The following is an 18,094-nucleotide window of genomic DNA, read 5'->3' on the forward strand; positions in this document are numbered from 1 at the left end:
CGACACTGTTATTTTCCTGTTTATTTTCTGCTCTTCCAGGATTTACTTTGGGCTCCGTTTGACTCGTCGATAACTCGTGCTTGATTTCGGTTTGTCACCTGTCCTTGCGTATGGACAGATTGTTTCCTAACAACACGGTTGCGTCAACAATATGGAAGTCGCTGCTTAAACGTGCGTATGATTGCCGTTGAGTTGCAGCTGGTTGATGACCTGTCAAATTGTGAAATAGCGTTGCTCAGTTGCTCGCACCAAATGTATTTTTCAATCCAGAAGAGAAAAATAAGCGGACGGTTTGCTTGTGGTCATTTGAATAATGCTGCTTTTATTGTATGTAAAATTCGCGGGCTTGCATGCAGCTTGGAGCTGACATTTTTGTCATTTACTTCTGACGTGACCAAGGCTGTTCTAACATTGTTTGCGTGGGTCAGTGTTTGTGTGGGAGGGCATGTCAGCTGCTGTTCAAGGGGAAAACAAGCGTGTTTTTTGTCCCGTACTCTGACATTCGGAGCGCTAGGCCTGTTTTATTTGTCTGTTATTTGCTGAGTCATACGGTGTACAAGTGTCTCGTATGAATCATACTTTCAGAGCCCTCCATGACTTTTTATGTCATTCGCAAAGCAACGGTCAGTGATTATGTTGTAATTCTCTTGCTTGGTACGCGGTGTGTCGAACACGGCGTGAAACATGACGTGGTGCTTTTATTTATTTTATTTTTTTTTAACTACGCATTCACACCAGACCGGAGAAGTAAACAACTTTTACAATTCCCAAATGGAGAGTCGATAAATGTAAATGAATTTTACTCCCGGAGTGGTCCGATTTATTTTCAGAGCAAGCAGTGCTTATAAAGGCGATGCAATTAATTGGACTCTAGTAGCACGACTCTTCGCTATTTTTAGGGGGGGTGGGAGGGTTTGACCCTCTTGGGCTAATTAGACTCACTGACCGTGCGCGTTCAAAGGTGTTGTGAGATTGATGACGGTGAGGTACAGAAACCCGGCGGTGTTTTCGGAAAGCGATCGCTGGGCCACGCTTGAACACTGTGTCTGGCGGATTGATGATGTTACCGCGACACTGAGACGCTTTCATCGGCAAACAAGGCGAGCGCTGCCGTTTGCGTCCTTATAGCAAGCATGCGCCTTTCACTTGCTTCTTCACCTCAAGTCTGATCTGTCGTCTCAATATTCCAACACCACACTCTGTTGTTGTTGTTAGCCAACGGTTGAAATGTGCTTAACGGTCCCGCGGAGAGACGACTGCAGATTAAATGCGACCATGGTCAATTTGTCTGATTTAATGTTGGGATGTGGGGGTGGGATGTTACGGCCCCAACCAAGCTGATCGTAATTAATCTGATCAAGGCTAATGATCTTTTCTGTCTCGGTCGTCAGACCTTAAGATAAGATAAGATATCCTTTATTCGTCCCACACTGGGGAAATTTACAGCCTCCAGCAGCAAGAATGTATGTAGAAAGGAGAAAGAGAGAAAAAAAAATAACAAACATCTTTCAATTAAATACAATATGAACACAATGGATAAATCGCAGTACTATTTACAATTTTACTTCACATCATTTAATTATTATTATTATTATGATTGTTATTTTTTATTCATCAGCCTGACAGCAGTCGGTAGGAACGAGAGTCGGTATCTCTCCTTCTTGCAGCGCGGGTGTAACAGTCTCTGGCTGAAGGAGCTACCCAAGTGCTGTCAGGGCGGGCTGGAGGGGGTGGGAGGGACTGGCCATCATAGCTTTTAGCTTAGTTAGCATCCTTCTGTTGCCCACCTCCTCCAGAGTGTCAAGGGAGCAACCCAGGACAGAACTGGCCTTCCTGACCAGTCGCTCCAGTCTCTTTCTGTCCCGGGCTGAGATGCTGCCTGACCAGCAGACAATGCCATAATGGATGGCCGAGGCCACCACCGAGTTGTAGAATGTCTTAAGGAGTGACCCCTGAACCCCAAAAGACCTCAGTTTCCTGAGTAGGAAGAGTCGGCTCTGTCCTTTCCTAATCAGGGTGTCCGTGTTTGTAGACGAGTCCAGTTTGTCGTTCAGAAGAACACCAAGGTACTTGTCGGAGGTCACCCTCTCTATGTCCATACCCTGGATGTTCATCGGTGCTGGTGAGGACTTTTTCCTGCAGAAATCCACAACCAACTCCTTAGTTTTCCTAGGGTTGATCTGAAGGAGATTCTGCTGGCACCAGTGAACAAAGTCTTCGACCTAATCCTGGTTTCTCATCATCCTCCCTCCTCGCTGTGGAGAAAAAGGCCCGGTGTTGGCTCGAGAAACCGGATTACACGTTTGAGTGGGGCCCTGTAGTTAAATGAGATTGTTTGGGATCACCCGCAATAGACGAAATATTCCGTGCTTATTTTATCCCTGGAGAAAGAAACATTGATCAAGCCAAAACTTTGGCATGGGAGGCCTCAAAAAGAGATAACAGAGCAAGTGACGATATTAAATGGACTCGTGTCGTTTGGGTATTAACCCAGATTCCCTTTGTTCTTTTGCACTCATGTAGTCCATCGTTATTGGGGGGTATGAAAACATTGCTGACACCGGTTGAGATGTGGCCCAAAATGTCCAACTCATGAGGCATTCCATAAAATGACCTTCTGATCGATGAGTCAACATTGAGCCGTTGTTCACGAACGCGGACGAGAGGCAATCAATATGCAGATGATGGCCGACTTGCCTTTTTTGAACACACACAAAAACACGCGCAGAGGGAAAACGGGAACCCGCGAGTGCTGGCCGATTCCTTTTGTGTACCTGCGGCCTTTTTCCAGATTCAATTATGCCGTGAAATGCCAGCGACTGCAAAGCTTCGACTTTGACACGGGGGGTAGATTGTGCCGGCTGAAAGAAGTTCATCCTCCCGCCCGTCCCTTCGCCTTCTGTCTCGCTGCGGAGCCAAAAGGTTGAGGGAAATGCCACGTTGACGTCGCCCACCCGCCCACGCGCGCTGATGTCCTTGTTTGACAGCCTCGCGCTTGTTGTCCCTTTTTTTTTTCCTTCCCCGAAACAAAATGACTTGTTTAATCGGAGACGTGCGTTAATGAACAGGAACGATCGTGGGAGTAACCTTCGAACCGCTGCGGACCTTCGCCGCGTTTCTAAAAAAAAAAATAAAAGTGCACAAGCTCAGCATTGTTTCCTGCGTTTTTCAAGCATTAGCTCATTTCAAGGTCGTCCTGATTTGTGTTGCGGCCTCTCCGTGAGCTCCTGATATACCAAAGCGGACATTTCTGACAAAATGAAATGCTGAACTGTCTATTCTACTCCCATGGACGGGCCTCCCCGCACGATTTTACTCTCTCCGCTGTCACTTCTCCTCTGATGAGTAATCAGAAATGAAGGCGGACTTGTTCAGCAGATGCCAAAAAGGCTTTGCTCTCGACAACATTTTCGTCTCTAAATCGTACACACTATGGAGGTGAATGAAGGTCCTCGGTTCTATGGATCCTGCCGTAATTGTTGACCCACGATCAAAAACCTCTACCTCGCTGTGCGGTACGGACAACTAAGAAAAGGTCAACAAGTCGCTTGTTGGGTAATTCGGCTGGATGACTGCAATGCACTTTACTTTGGAGTCAGCCAATCCTCCATGCCGCATCTCCAGTTGGTCCATAATGCTGCTGCTTGCCTCTCGTAAGAGGGAGCACTAACTCCATCCCTTCACTGGCTCTCAATACATTTTCGAGTTCTTTTGAAGATCCTATTATTTGGTTTCAAATCTTGAAATGGCCTCGCTCCACTTGACCTCTCTGAGCTCCTCCGTCTAAGGACCAGCCATGATTAGAGATACCGAGGACTTAGCGGAGGCTTAGAGGGGACCGAGCCTTTTCCGTTGCTGGTCCCTCTCTTTGGAATGAGCTCCTACTGAGCATTCGGCAAGCCCCCCCCCACTATGTATACAGCGGGGGTTGTTTTAATAGTGCCCGAGAAATACAGTTGATTTGAGGAACTCCAACCTGGACCCTGACAGGTGCCTCCAAGTGGAAGAGCTTCTTCCTACCCATTACGTCCTCCATCGCTATTCATAAGGTTGCCTTGACCTTTTTGTGGAAATGTTCGGGCAAATTAGTTGTCAGAGCCCCGGACGTGGTAGCCTTGCCGAGCCCCGAATGCACCGCCGTGTGCATCTCGCTTATTTTTCTCCTTCCTGGAACCGTCTGCAATTCTGCTTGTGGAGATAATCGCACATATTAGGGGTAGATAGACCCAAACTCTAAACCTCACCCTTCAGGCCCACGACAACAGTTTTTATTCCTCACGGCACATAATAAGCACCGCCGCGTTTCGCAAGCACGTGTAATTCCCGGCCAACTAAAGCCAACTCGCAAATCTCGATTCGAGTTCTCCATTTCCATTGATGTTGCTCCCTCGGACTTTAGCGGGGCGTGATGGAAACGATTGGCTTTCCTTTTAAGTCTTATTTCCCACGTCGCCCTCCATTTTGCAACTCGTCCTACGACTGAATTAGACGGCGCCTTGTTCAGGGCTAAAAGCTCATCTCTCTGCGGGCTCGCCCCCCGCCTTTGATTGTGGAACCTGAGCCTGACGTTCATCAAGCCTTTGGATGACAAGTAAAGATCAAATATGGATTGCGGGTTAATTCAGACCGGCTTCCAAGCGGACAATCTTGCAATCCTCTAGTTCCTCTCTGCCCGAATGCGCAATTTTATTCCGAGCGCTTGTGAGGCCAAGATAAGCCAAACGTACATCCCGCGTTCGTTCGATCGTATGTCACTCGGTGATTCGCAAGCCAGGCGTAAGCCGCCGTTTGCCCCCCCCCCCCCCTCCCGTCTGCGACGCTCACCTTTAGTTGACTGCGGCCGTGATTGAGCGCCGCGGTGGAAAGCGTGTCGACGTTCATTTCATCCATATTTGATGAGCCAGTGTCTCACGCTCATTACGCACAACCAGGGGATGCTTGTAATCAGCATTCGCAAACACTTTGAATAATTATTTACCCAGATTGTTGTGTTTATGCATGCATAGAAACGGGTTGATTTGCTCTCTCTGCCCCCCCCCCCCCCCACCCCCCCAACCACCTTATTTCCACGCCCTGCGTAGTAGTAGCTTCCCCACAGCTCTGTGATAAAGAGCCCTCTGATTAGGTAATAACAGGACTGATTTCCTGTTGTTGTTTTTAATCATTTGGCTTGCTCGGGCAAACCTCCTGATTTGTTAAGCTAATGTTATTGGTTTCCTTCCGCTGAGAATGGCTGTCATCACATCCCCAAATAAACTCGTATGAAGCTGATCCAACGGCACGGTGGGCGACTGGATAGCACATCCAATCTCACAGTGCAGAGGTGCAGTGTTCGATTCCGGCACCGGCCTTCCTGTGTAGAGTTCTCCCTGCGGCTGCGTGGGTTTTCTCCGGGTACTCGGGTTTCCTCCTATATTCCAAAAACATGGCAAACAAAAATACATGGCAAGGTTGATGGAACACTCGAAATCAGGGATGTGCGATATGTCGATCACAATCGGCCGGGAGCCAGCGGGCGAATCCCGAGTCGACTGGGAGGGGTGGGGGGAGGAAATGTGTGTGTGTGGGGGGGGGGGGGGGGGGGGGGGGGGGGGTTGTGTGTCTTTGTGTTTCGGTTTCATTCATGTTAGGGGTCGTTCTGGCTGTTGTTCATCATGGCGTGCGTACTGTATGTGCATATGCGCGCAAGTGCGTGGTTCGGCGCCCGTGTGTGTGTGTGTGTGTGTGTGTGTGTGTATATGCTTGCACATGCATGATCGTATTGATCGCAGGAAGTTGGTCGCTTCAAAAGCTGATCTCCGGTCCAAAAAGTTTGGCCACCCCTCTCTAAATTGTCCTTCAGTGTGAGTGTGAGCGCGTATGTTCCTGCAATTGGCGAGCGACCAATTCAATGTGTACCCCGCCTGCTGCCCGAAGTCAGCCAGAATAGGCTCCGGCACGCCTGCGACCCTCGTGAGGAAAAAAAAACAGATTAGATGAACTGATCCAGCACACAGAAGCCAACTAACATGTTTTCTGGAGTGCAGACTTCCACTGCGCCACTACTTGGTAGGATCTCGTGAGTCTCCTTTCTACCAGTCCAAGGCAGGATGTGGAGTTGCATCCTAATCTAAAACGATCTCATTATGGGCTGTCAAGTAGCATATATCGGGCCTTTGGCTCCGCTCGGCTGGCGAGTACAGATAAAAGTCCAAACGCTCCTTCTGCATAGTGTAATCTGTCATTCGCCGGCATGAAGTAAGCAATTCAACAAAGAGAAAGGTGCACTTTTCATACGGCCGCCCCGAATGTCTGCTGTCCTGTCTGTGAAATTATTTATTCCCCCGGTGGAGCTTTAGCTATGCAAAGACTCGCGTGATACGGCCGATGGCTACAGCGATGCATGAAAAAAAAACACAGTGGCCACCGAGCCCCACTCTCCGTGGAAAGCACGGCAGTTCTACGGGTAGTTTAAATGGGATGGCTCGTCGAGAATTCATCCGGAAGCCGTTATTCCATTTCGAGAAGCGCTGACCTGCTATTTGTAGCCACGACAAGCTAAACGCGCCTTTTCTGAATGTATTACCGGTCGCAGTTCGAAGCTTCTGATCGAGCTGCCGTGTTTGACGCTTTATTTCAATGAACAGAACACTTTGGAGGTCTGGAGGGAGTTCCGCACTGGAGGGAGTTCCGCACTTCATTTTTACATAGTTTCCTACCGAGAGGGCGTTCCAAGCAAGTTCTGCCGCCCGATGGTCTGCGGAAGCCGGAGTCACGTCTCGGCTGTTGGCGTGTGTCGTCTTTGTCGTTGACCTGTGTGGCTCTCGAGGTGTGCGAGAGCAGCCAAAGAGGGGCATTAAAGTTGCAGCTGCTTTTAGATGGCCAACGTCCTACTTTTGAATTATGGAGCAGCCAAGGCGCATGCGTATGAGATTTCGTGCATGCGGCACCTTATCCCAGTAAGAAGAGACAATGGAATACACCTTGAAGGCGTCCATCCCCCCCCCGCCCCCACTCCACTTCCAAATGTTTTTAATGGCCGTAATAAAGACATAACTCCGATTAAAAGCATTGCTTCTGTAACTGGTGAGGGGACGAATTAATTTCATCCCACATTCCCCACAAGACAACAACAACAAAACATTGTCGTGTGGTTTTAGATGGGGTGTAATTACACTATAATAATATTATTTTCCCAAAACATGCAGTAACGAGCGAGATAATTATATTTAGCGGAGAATAACGCAATAACTAATACTGAGATTTCAAAAAATATTTTCGTAAAATAAAATCAATATCGTAATTGAAGCTTTTTATGTTTATAAAATTGACTGCAAGTAACTATAACTCAAGTGAAAATGTCCTTTTTAAAAAATCTATATATTTGTCAATAAATATCATCCAAGGACATTTGGGGTTCATTTTAAATGGATTCATTTAGGTATTGCTTAGTGGCCATTTTTTTTTCCATCCTGCACTCGACAAATACAGTAATACCTCAACTTATGAACTTAAATGGTCCCGTGCCCCTGTTTGTAACTCGAAACGTTCACAAATTAAGGTCAAGGTTCCCATTAAAATGAATGAAAGTGCAGATAATCTGTTCCAGCAACCAAATTGTTGCACACCCAAAAAATAAATCTTCCAAAATAGCACAACAATATTATTCACATTTTTCTTTTGTCTATTGCCTAGTTGTTGTTGTTGTTGTTGTTTTTATCATTTAAAAAAGCCAAAACAAAAAAAATAAAAATAAAACGAACAATCCAATAAATGTCTTCAAATATCAGTTGCTTGAAGGGTTATATGTGCATTTGCCATTATGTGCTGGTCAATCATTCATTCATTCATTCATCTTCCGAGCCACTTGATCCTCACGAGGGTCGCGGGGGGTGCTGGAGCCTATCCCAGCTGTCTTCGGGCAGTAGGCGGGGGACACCCTGAATCGGTCGCCAGCCAATCGCAGGGCACACAGAAACGAACAACCACTCACACTCACACTCACAACTTGGGACAATTTGGAGTGTTCAATCAGCCTGCCATGCATGTTTTTTGGAATGTGGGAGGAAACTGGAGCACCCGGAGAAAACCCACGCAGGCCCGGGGAGAACATGCAAACTCCACACAGGGAGGCCGGAGCTGGAATCGAACCCGGTACCTCTGCACTGTGAAGCCGACGTGCTAACCACTGGACTACCGGGCCGCCCTGGTCAATCATGTTGGTCTGAAATATAAACGTACTTCTTCTAGTTTGAGGTTTACTTTGACAGTCAACCTCACCTGGGAGGTTGACTGTCTTTTTTTTAATAAATTCACACACAAAATGGCAAAAGTTCACCAGAAATTGGCCAAATGAGTGGGCTCACTTGTATCCAACACTAATTGATTGAAATAAAAGTTCACCTTAAATTGATGCGATTCATTCAAGCAAATATTTTCACCCACAAAAACATCCATGTTTTTTTTGTTCGTTTGTTTTGGAGGTGGGGGGTTTCCCCCTCGGTGCTTTCACTCCTGCAGCTCGCTACTTTCTCTTTCAGACATGAAGTGACATGAGACACCTTTTAAATATTTGATGTCACTCCTTTGGCCCCGTGGAAATAATGGGTGCTATAAAAGCCATCGTTTGCTACCAGCCGGAGTAGAGTGCACGTGCGTCTCCCGTCAAGGACATTTTTGGTCAGATTCCTGCATGGAGCCAATTTTTCGTCTTGATTCATATTTCTTTGCCCCAGATTCTGCGTCTGTGTCCCAAAAATAATCGCATCTCCAAATTCCAGCCCACGCAATTTCCTTTTGTCTTTTGGTCCAACGCTGCCAACGTTTGCTACGGAAATGTTTTGCCGCAGCCGCTGAAACTCGAGATTGGAGTTAAAGCGGAACATAAAATGGCGAGTCTCGGCCTCCGCAGATCAAAATGAGCTGGGGCATATCTTTCAAATATTTATTGAAAAAAAGAGAAAAAAAGAAGACTCGCTTTCATAAGCAAATGTTAAATGAAATAACCATCCCATCAAATATTCAAATACAACAGATCACCGCCTACACTGAAGAAACTTGCTTGTCTGGCACCTTTATTTGCGATGTCAAAATGTTTATGAGACCGTTCCTGCTGGAGGTGTTTCCCCCCCCCCCCCCCCTCCTTTCAAACTTTTCCACGAATAGGCCACTTCAGGACTCTCGTCGCATTTATTCCAAGTACCTCTTGATTTCCTTTTCTCACACCGACCAATCAATACCTAATGGAGGCGAACACAAAAGCAGCGCAAAGCGCACACGCAGCGTGCGGCCAATCAGCCGCTAAACTTTGAATCAAACGGGCTTCACTTGCTCCCGCAGGAGGGCCCGTCGGCGTCGGAAGCTCCGACACGTGGACGCACGTGATTTCGTATTTGTTTTTCGCAACGCGGTGGCCGCAATCAGCCCCGCTGTCCCCGCCGCCCTTTGGCAAAACGTTCGGCAGTCGTGATTTCGCTTCTCCTCGTCGACTCCCACTTGACAAAGGCGGGCGCGCGTCGCCATTTTATTTTGATTGCTATTTGAAAAGCGCGTTTGACAGGTTGGCGGCGTGAATACGTCTCATCTGCGTGTATTGACGTAACGGTGCCAATTTGATTTAACCCCAATAACCAGTGATTTGCTCCTGGAAAATCAGATATAGAAACTTTTTTTTTTTTTTCGAACAGTCTGACACACAATTCAACACACACACACACACATGTGCTAACGGAACCGTCCATCAAATCAAATCACTGACACACGGACACGGGTGTCAATCTATTTAGAAAAGATACCGCAAGGAGGATGCCATGGCAACTGTAAGATGACGTCATCATCGTCTCAGGGCTGAGTGCATCTCTTGACTCCATAAAGTGAATATAGAAGTTGTTTTATAAAAAAATGCTTTTGACATTTCTATTTTTTTTAATTTGTGCTTAGAGTGTCAATGTGTGTTTTAGTCACAGCACCTGCATATGCTGAAGGTGAAGCGTGCGCATGAACGCACACACACACAAATAAAAAACACACAAAAACAGATCATAAATCACTCTAGTTTTTTTTTCTGTCCCCCCCCCCCCCCCACCTCCAGCCCAACCTGTTCTGAGGCACCGCACGTTCCGCAATGGATGGCGCTCATTATTTATGATGGCCTCCACTCAGCCGCCTGTTGCCGCCCCGGCGCGCTGTCAGCCGCCACCTGACGCTAATGCACGGGACGCCACTCGGCCAGTGGATTGATACGTTGCTTGTGATGGAATAGACGTGCAAATTATCAGGGGCAGAAATACATTCCGCTCCCCCCCACCCCGACCCCCCTGATCACTTGGGCCCTTCGTATTGTGACCCATTGTTGGCAGAGGTCAGTGTTTGTGTTTGAACAAATATGGCAGAGTGAGTTTTGCTATACAGTTTTAATTCAGGCGGCCCGGTAGTCCAGCGGTTAGCACGTTGGCTTCACAGTGCAGAGGTACCGGGTTCGATTCCAGCTCCGGCCTCCCTGTGTGGAGTTTGCATGTTCTCCCCGGGCCTGCGTGGGTTTTCTCCGGGTGCTCCGGTTTCCTCCCACATTCCAAAAATATGCATGGCAGGCTGATTGAACATGCTAAATTGTCCCTACGTGTGAGTGTGGGCGTGGGTGGTTGTTCGTCTCTGTGTGGCCTGCGATTGGCTGGCAACTGATTCAGGGTGTCCCCCGCCTACTGCCCGAGGACGGCTGGGATGGGCTCCAGCACCCCCCGCGACCCTAGTGAGGGTCAAACGGTTCGGAAAATGGATGGATTGATGGTTTTAATTCAAACCTTTGCAAATGTACAGTAAATGAAAAAGATTCTGGACGTCAAATGCGCAAGTTATTCGCCCCCTAGTGGAAAGGCATGTCATCGAGGCGTAGATGGATGAACAGGAAATGCAGTTGAATACTTTTCTGAGACGCATCTGATGATTTCAGCACAGTGGTTGGGAGTCTAAATCCATCCATCCATCCATCCATCATCTACCGCTTATCCAGGGCCGGGTCGCGGGGGCAACAGCTTTAGCAGGGAAGCCCAGACTTCCCTCTCCCTAGCTACTTCTTCCAGCTCTCCCCGGGGGATCCCGAGACTTTCCCAGGCCAGCTGGGTGACATAGTCTCTCCAGCGTGTCCTGGGTCTTCCTCGGGGTCTCCTCCCGGTGGGACATGCCCGGAACACCTCACCAGGGAGGCGCTCAGGAGGCATCCGAATCAGATGCCCAAGCCACCTCATCTGGCTCCTCTCGATGTGGAGGAGAAGCGGCTCGACTCTGAGCCCCTCCCGGATGACCAAGCTTCTGACCTTATCTCTAAGGGAGAGCCCGGACACCCTGCGGAGAAAACTCATTTCGGCCGCTTGTATCCGGGATCTCGTTCTTTCGGTCACGACCCATAGCTCGTGACCATAGATGAGGGGAGTCTAAATAAAATTTAAAAATATTGTATATATGAAAATGGCCCCAGTCGTGATTTATTGCATTGTAAGATTCCAACAACAGGGCTCAAAGAGAGGATGGGACATATACTGTCGCACTTCATGAGTAACCAAGCCATTTTCTTCTACAGTAGTTGTTGACGTGTCCGGCGTCGGCGACGTCGTAGAGATAACGAAACCCCGCCGAGGTAACTGGCAGGCTGTGTGGGACTTCAAACCCAAAGCACTTTGGAGTTTGTGTGTTTCGGGTTTTGTCGCTCTTCCTCGCCCGCCTTTCCCTTCCCTTCCCTTCCCTTTCCCTTCCCCTGGCGATGACATTTTCCGAAGACGTGTGAAGCCATGAATGACAACGAGGGGGCTCTTTGGAGTGCGTGTCGGCAGAGTGGCCTGCCGGAACGAGATAAGGCGAGGGGTGGCCACCCACGCGCACGCTCGCGCCCTCTCACATGCACGTCGGCCATGTTGGGGGGCAGAAAAGAGTAGGGATGTTCGATCCCCCCCGCCCCCTTTTTTTTTCAAAACCAATATCTGTTTAATTCTACACTCTTGAATACAGTAATCCCTCGTTTATCGCGGTTAATGGGGACCAAAACCACCCGCGATAAACGAAAATCCGCGAAGTAGCAACCAATTAGCATATACAGGTAAAAATAAATACATATACATAAATATATATATATATATATATATATATATATATATATATTTTTTTTTTTTTAAAGTCCGCAAACAGTCCGGGAGAAGCTGCAAAACAGCAGCGAGTCACATTGAGCAACAAATACAGTACTGTACTCCATGTATATGGAGGAAAAAAAATATATATACTTTTGTAATGAATATGTTTGAAAAAATCCGCGATGCACCGAATCCGCGATAAACGAACCGCGAACTAGCGAAGGATCGCTGTGCTCACTAATACGGAGTACAGATAACACGAGAACGTTTGATACAAAAAAAAAAAAATCACAATGAGACAATGAGAAGCCGAAAGTAAAACTACCGGTACTATGCTCGAATATACGACACGTACTGTATGTGATGCGTTTGCTGTGTGAACGCTCATTCGCCCTTACGTGATTAAAACCGCGGGCGGGAGAGAGTGCTCTAGTGACGACCGACATCATCCGTGAATCTGCAAACTTGTAGCCTTTACATTTGACTGCAATCATTTGACGAACATTTGACTTTCACATAATCCCACTCGAAACATAAAGCAGAGACGATCTCTGTGGAAAAAAGGAGATTCAAGAGCGGTAACCTCATACACGAAAAAATAATTTCGACCTCCTCCCGGCTTGCTACTCTGGCGATGTTAGATGACCCTATTAACTTCCGGAAAATCATTTTTTTGTCGTTGTATCACTCGCCGTTGTGCTTTGTGCAAATGCGTGTCACATCGTGGGCCCATTGCATTCACGTTAGAAGTCGCATTTGTTTTTGTGATGTCAATGAGTAGATAAAACGATCGGATTGAACAAAAAATCCGAATTGGACATCATGCTCTAGACCAGGCATGTCCAAAGTCCGGCCCGCGGGCCAAATCCGGCCCGCGGTCGAATTTCATCCGGCCCTCGGCCCCCGTCATAAAATCAGTGCCGTCTGGCCCGCAGGTTGGGCGCAATGGAACACGTGGTGCATTGACTGAGGTCTCGTAGACTGGTGAGTGATGTTTTATAGAGTACTGCTTCCCTCTAGTGGCTAAATGAGTAATAGCATTCACTAAATGAGTAATAGCATTTAGACACTAGGGGGCATCACTCACGAGGTAACAAGACATCACTCCGTGTTTATATTGACTGATATGTCATATTTCAAATGATCCTTGCAGTTGTGGATATGTGTATTGCTTGTTCATTTCCCTGTTATTCGAGTCAAAGGTTTTGTGACTATTGAAAAGTCATGGTGATACATTTTATGTTTCAAATCAATCAATTTGCAATCAGGAGACTTCTGTTTAAGAAAAAGTCAAGTGAATAAGCAGTTGCATGTGATATACCCGTTTCAAATGAACCAAAAGAAATTCTTAAGATTGTTGAAATTAAAATAAAAACGGAAATGTGAAACAGACTGGCTTACTAAAATTTGTTGAACAATATTGTTGTTCAATGTAAAGAATGTCAGCCAAGGTCGGCCCCCCGACATTTTACCACATAAAATCTGGCCCCCTTGGCAAAAAGTTTGGACACCGCTGCTCTAGACAGTAGCAGACAGTACTCCGATATACCCCCCCCCCCCCCCTCCACCTACTGCCCGAAGACAGTCGGGATAGGCTCCAGCACCCCCTTCGACCCTTGTGAGGATAATGCGGATCAGAAAATAGATGGATACATTATAGTACATATATACTGTACATACATATATGACATATATGTATGTATACATACATATATACGTGTGTGTGTATAAATGTTGCAGAAAACTTATGCGCGTTGCACATGCGATTATGCTTTGGCTTTTGTAATATATGTTTGAAAGTTGCATCACATCACACATTTGCAGCATCAGATTGTTGTTAGTTTTTCCTCCTAGAATATCCTCTTTGGAGTCATTATCATTTAGAACATCGCACACACACGCACACACGCACACACGCACACACACACACTTATTTTCGACAAGAATGCTCTCTGTCAACCACAGATGCTCATTAATATGCATGACCTCAGCAAGTCACCCCGGGTGGTACGCGCGCGCACACATTCGCACTCTGTTACCACTTTATTTATTTTTTGGCTTTTTGCTTGGCACCGCGCCTGGAGAATGGCAGTTGCAGATGTCCCCCCCACCCCCCTCCAACTCCCCCATTCAGAAACGCAGAGTAACCATATCTCTTGGCCGGGGGCAGGGGAGGGGGGGGTTGATCATGGCGATGGAGTGTTGACGAGACATACAGCACCCTACCCCCCCCCCCCCCCCCCAAACCACCCTTCCCCGCGCTTCACGACCCCGGGCGGGCTCACTTCGAGGGAAAACAGTTGAGGAATGCAAATAAGTCTGAAAAGCTGCCAGCTCGTTCAGTCAAAATTACAAATTAGCTCCTTATGTGATCCTCATGAAATATTCCAAAAGACGTATTGATTTGGATCTCAGTTTGGAAGCCGTAGCTATTATTAATCTCCGTCCCGCTTTACAGCTGCGACCTTTAACTGACAATTAGTTTTAATTAAAGGAGCGTCTGCGGGAATTGATTGACTGTAATCCGCGCCTTTTCAACACATTGTAATTATACATCAGTCCCGTCGCGCGACGGGTGTTCCCGAGCCAGGTAAGTCGAGGTTGATCAGGGGAGGGGGGGGGGGGGGGAGGGATTCGTATTTCTCGCTCTGAAATCTAGAATCCGATTGATTGTGTTACGCAGGAGATGAACACTTTTGCGGTCGTACTCGGTGGAGGATTTATGAGTTTAGGGCAGACCTAAAGTAATAACTCTTGCCTTGTGACCATAATTAATCTTTTTATATGGCTGCATAATAGCTTCTAATAAGTAAAGGAAAGAGGAGGGGGGGCAGGGGAGGGGTTGAACAAGCCTCCGCATTAGCATTCATGGAGCATTGTGGATTAAAGTGTTAATCCTCACACAGTCTTTAATCATTTATTATTATGTTTTTTTTTTATTTTTTATTGTTACGCTGGCCCGGCGCCGAGCTATTTTCTACACTGTAATGTGAATAAAAGTGTCGCGACGGAAATGGAATTTAACGGCACAGAAGTGTCGGCCTAGCTTCAGTTTATGACCTCACCGTTTGAGCGTAAATTGCCATATTTTGCCGAATTTTTTTCACTAATCCACTGTTGGGTGGAGGCCGCTCGGGGGGATAAGCTGATGTGTGCGCGGCGTCCAGCTGCAGGTGCCATGTAGCTGCTGACAGAGGCATATTGGCGAGGCTCCTCTCATCTCGTGCCAGATACGGCGGGAGTGGATAGCGGAGGGTGGGCACGGTGATCAGCAAGGTAAAAGAACGGCTTTGAAGGATGCAAGAAAGCAAACACCAGATGGAGCGCTTTCCTTAAAGAGCTGTCATGGTGGCCGACAGCCTCACGCTTCATATGATCTGATGAAGTTGTGTCGGGTGGGGGGAGCAGTTTGCTTGAGCGTTCTTATTAGGCAATCCTCCCGTCGTGTGACCACAAGCGTTCAAAAGGACGATCGTTTTATATTCTGAATCACTGACGGGTGACCACGTCACTCCAGACTACATTCATTCCATTTATTTCCCAATCCGCTTATCTGAGGGTGTGGCGTCGGTGCTGGACCCTATCGCAGACGTCTGCCGGCGGTAGTGTGGGGACACCCTGAATCGATTGGAAGCCGATCGCAGAGCAAACGTAGACAAACAACCCTTCACGCTCGCGGTCACAAATTAGATTGTTCCGTTAACCTGCCATGCATGTTTTTGGAACGTGGGAGGAAACCGGAGCACCCGGAGAAAAGCCACGCAGGCACGGGGAGAACATGCAAACTGCACACACAGGAAGGTCGGAGCCGGAATCGAATCTGCACTGTGAGGCGGATGTGCTCACCGGTTGCCCACCTGATTGAGATGACTCTCAATCAGATGCAATTTTTGCATTTTTCAGAGAGGATAAAGAACATACGCCTGTGAGGATTGTGATGTCTTTCATTATTTGTGTTTGAATGACACAACGATCGATGCTAATCATTAGCATAGCGTTTTCCACGATGTCATTTCTGAGTAACACAGTTATTACCCGACTGCATTTAATGCCTCCCTCTCAACAAAAACAAAATATGCCCAATATATAGAATAATTATTTCAGCTGGACCAGTCCTTGGAAAAAAAATCTATTCATTTAAAAGACTTGCAACATCTGTATTCTTCCAATTACAACGAGTTATTTCTTGTTAAAACGTACGAAAAGAAAAGTAGACTCGCCACATAGGTGCTCATTGCCCTGTTGCCATGCCAACAAGGGTCCGCTAGCTGCTACAGTGGAGTTAGCTTGTGCGCACATTGTCTACCCATGTACACAGTTCACTGTATTTGTGACTTTAAACCTTTCAGACATTTTTTTGTTTGTTTGTTTCCCCGGAAGTGGCACTTTGTGTTGTTAGCCACACACAAATAGACACTGTGGATTTGTTGGGCCCTTTTCCCCCCCGCACTGCTTTCCCTCCTCTGCTCCCGTCATACGTGAAAAAGCCATTCTGCACAGAGCTGGCCTATTTCACACAACAGTGGCACCAGACGTCTCCGCCATTGTGTCGAGCGGTGTCGGAATATTTGTTTACAAGGTTCAGTGCCGTTTAATTTTCTTGTGATCAGCTCATGCTCGTCTCCGCTTTGCCGCCGCTGCCGGCAATTCAGGGCCCCGTTTGTTTGAATATATGCACAGGACTTTTTTTTTTTCCACTACTCCTCTTTGCGCTCATCTCCCTAAACTAATTAGGGAAGCTGAGCAAATAGCAGCCAACAATGGGGTGTTTTGCACCTGGCAGCTAATAATCCAAACTGCCAAAGTGAGAGTTGATGTGCACATGATAGCTTTCCAAATAATGATCCGTTTCCCATTTTGAAATCGACATTAAGCTCAGTGCTCCTGTGGTGTCTTTGAGGAACTGGTCTACTTCAGGAGTCTGATGTTCAAATGAAATAATCGAGGTTTATTTGAGTCCTCTTTTTGTCCACAGAATTAAAGCCAAACCTAAATTATCGACCTGCAGCCAACCAAAAATGCCCTTTGATTCGGTGTTCCATTTTCATTTTATCGTATGGAGTATATTTGCAAAATAATAGCCAATTAAAATAACGGTTTTACCTGGTTAACGTGACTTTGGCTCCCGAATGGCGGCGCACAGCGTCGGCACATCAGGGCTCGATGCGCCACCTTCATTTTAACGCCCGATTGTAAGATGTCATCGTGAGCGCTGTTGGTTTTTCAATAATCCATGTAGTGCGTAGCCATGAATGTTCTGTTCCGTTCTATGGTTTGCCTAGCGGGGTTCAAATAGCTCAATTAATCCGTTTTTTTTTCTTCAGTTGACTGACAAAAAACATTTGTTGAATTTCTATCCTTTTCAGTCATTCATCTTCCTAACCGCTTGATCCTCACTAGTGTCGCGGGGGGTGCTGGAGCCTATCCCAGCTGTCTCCGGGCAGTAGGCGGGGGACACCCTGAATCGGTTGCCAGCCAATCGCAGGGCACACGGAGACGAACAACCATTCACACTCACACTCACACCTAGGGACAATTTAGAGTGTTCAATCAGCCTGCCATGCATATTTTTGGAATGTGGGAGGAAACCGGAGCACCCGGAGAAAACCCACGCAGGCCCGGGGAGAACATGCAAACTCCACACAGGGAGGCCGGAGCTGGAATTGAACTTGCTTCATATAGTGCAGTCGTAGGAGTATGTTAAAGTACTAATCTAATCATTAATTTCATCAGGTACAAGAATAATAAAAAGTTGCGGAAGGAATATAAGAGTACTGTACTTCAAGTAAGGTTTTCAACTGTAGTTCCTCTATTTGAACAGCGGGTGGCACCCGCGTAACCTTGGAAAAATTCAATACAATACAATACAATACAATACATTCTGATTTAAAGAAGAATAACTCTGGCGTGACGTCATGGTGACGCGACACACCGTAAATACGAGAATAAATAATTTACCTGTATAAGACTAACTGTTACTATTGCTGCAGCGATCG

The 18,094-nt window shown here is 47.0% G+C and overlaps 1 protein-coding gene across 10 annotated transcripts in view; it reads left to right on the forward strand.

The window, feature by feature from the left end:
- LOC127601505 (neurexin-2-like) overlaps positions 1-18,094 on the forward strand; it is a 344,756-nt gene that overhangs the window by 64,058 nt on the left and 262,604 nt on the right. The window lies entirely within an intron of this gene.

Source organism: Hippocampus zosterae, chromosome 1, assembly GCF_025434085.1.
Source record: "Hippocampus zosterae strain Florida chromosome 1, ASM2543408v3, whole genome shotgun sequence".
NCBI lineage: Eukaryota > Metazoa > Chordata > Actinopteri > Syngnathiformes > Syngnathidae > Hippocampus > Hippocampus zosterae.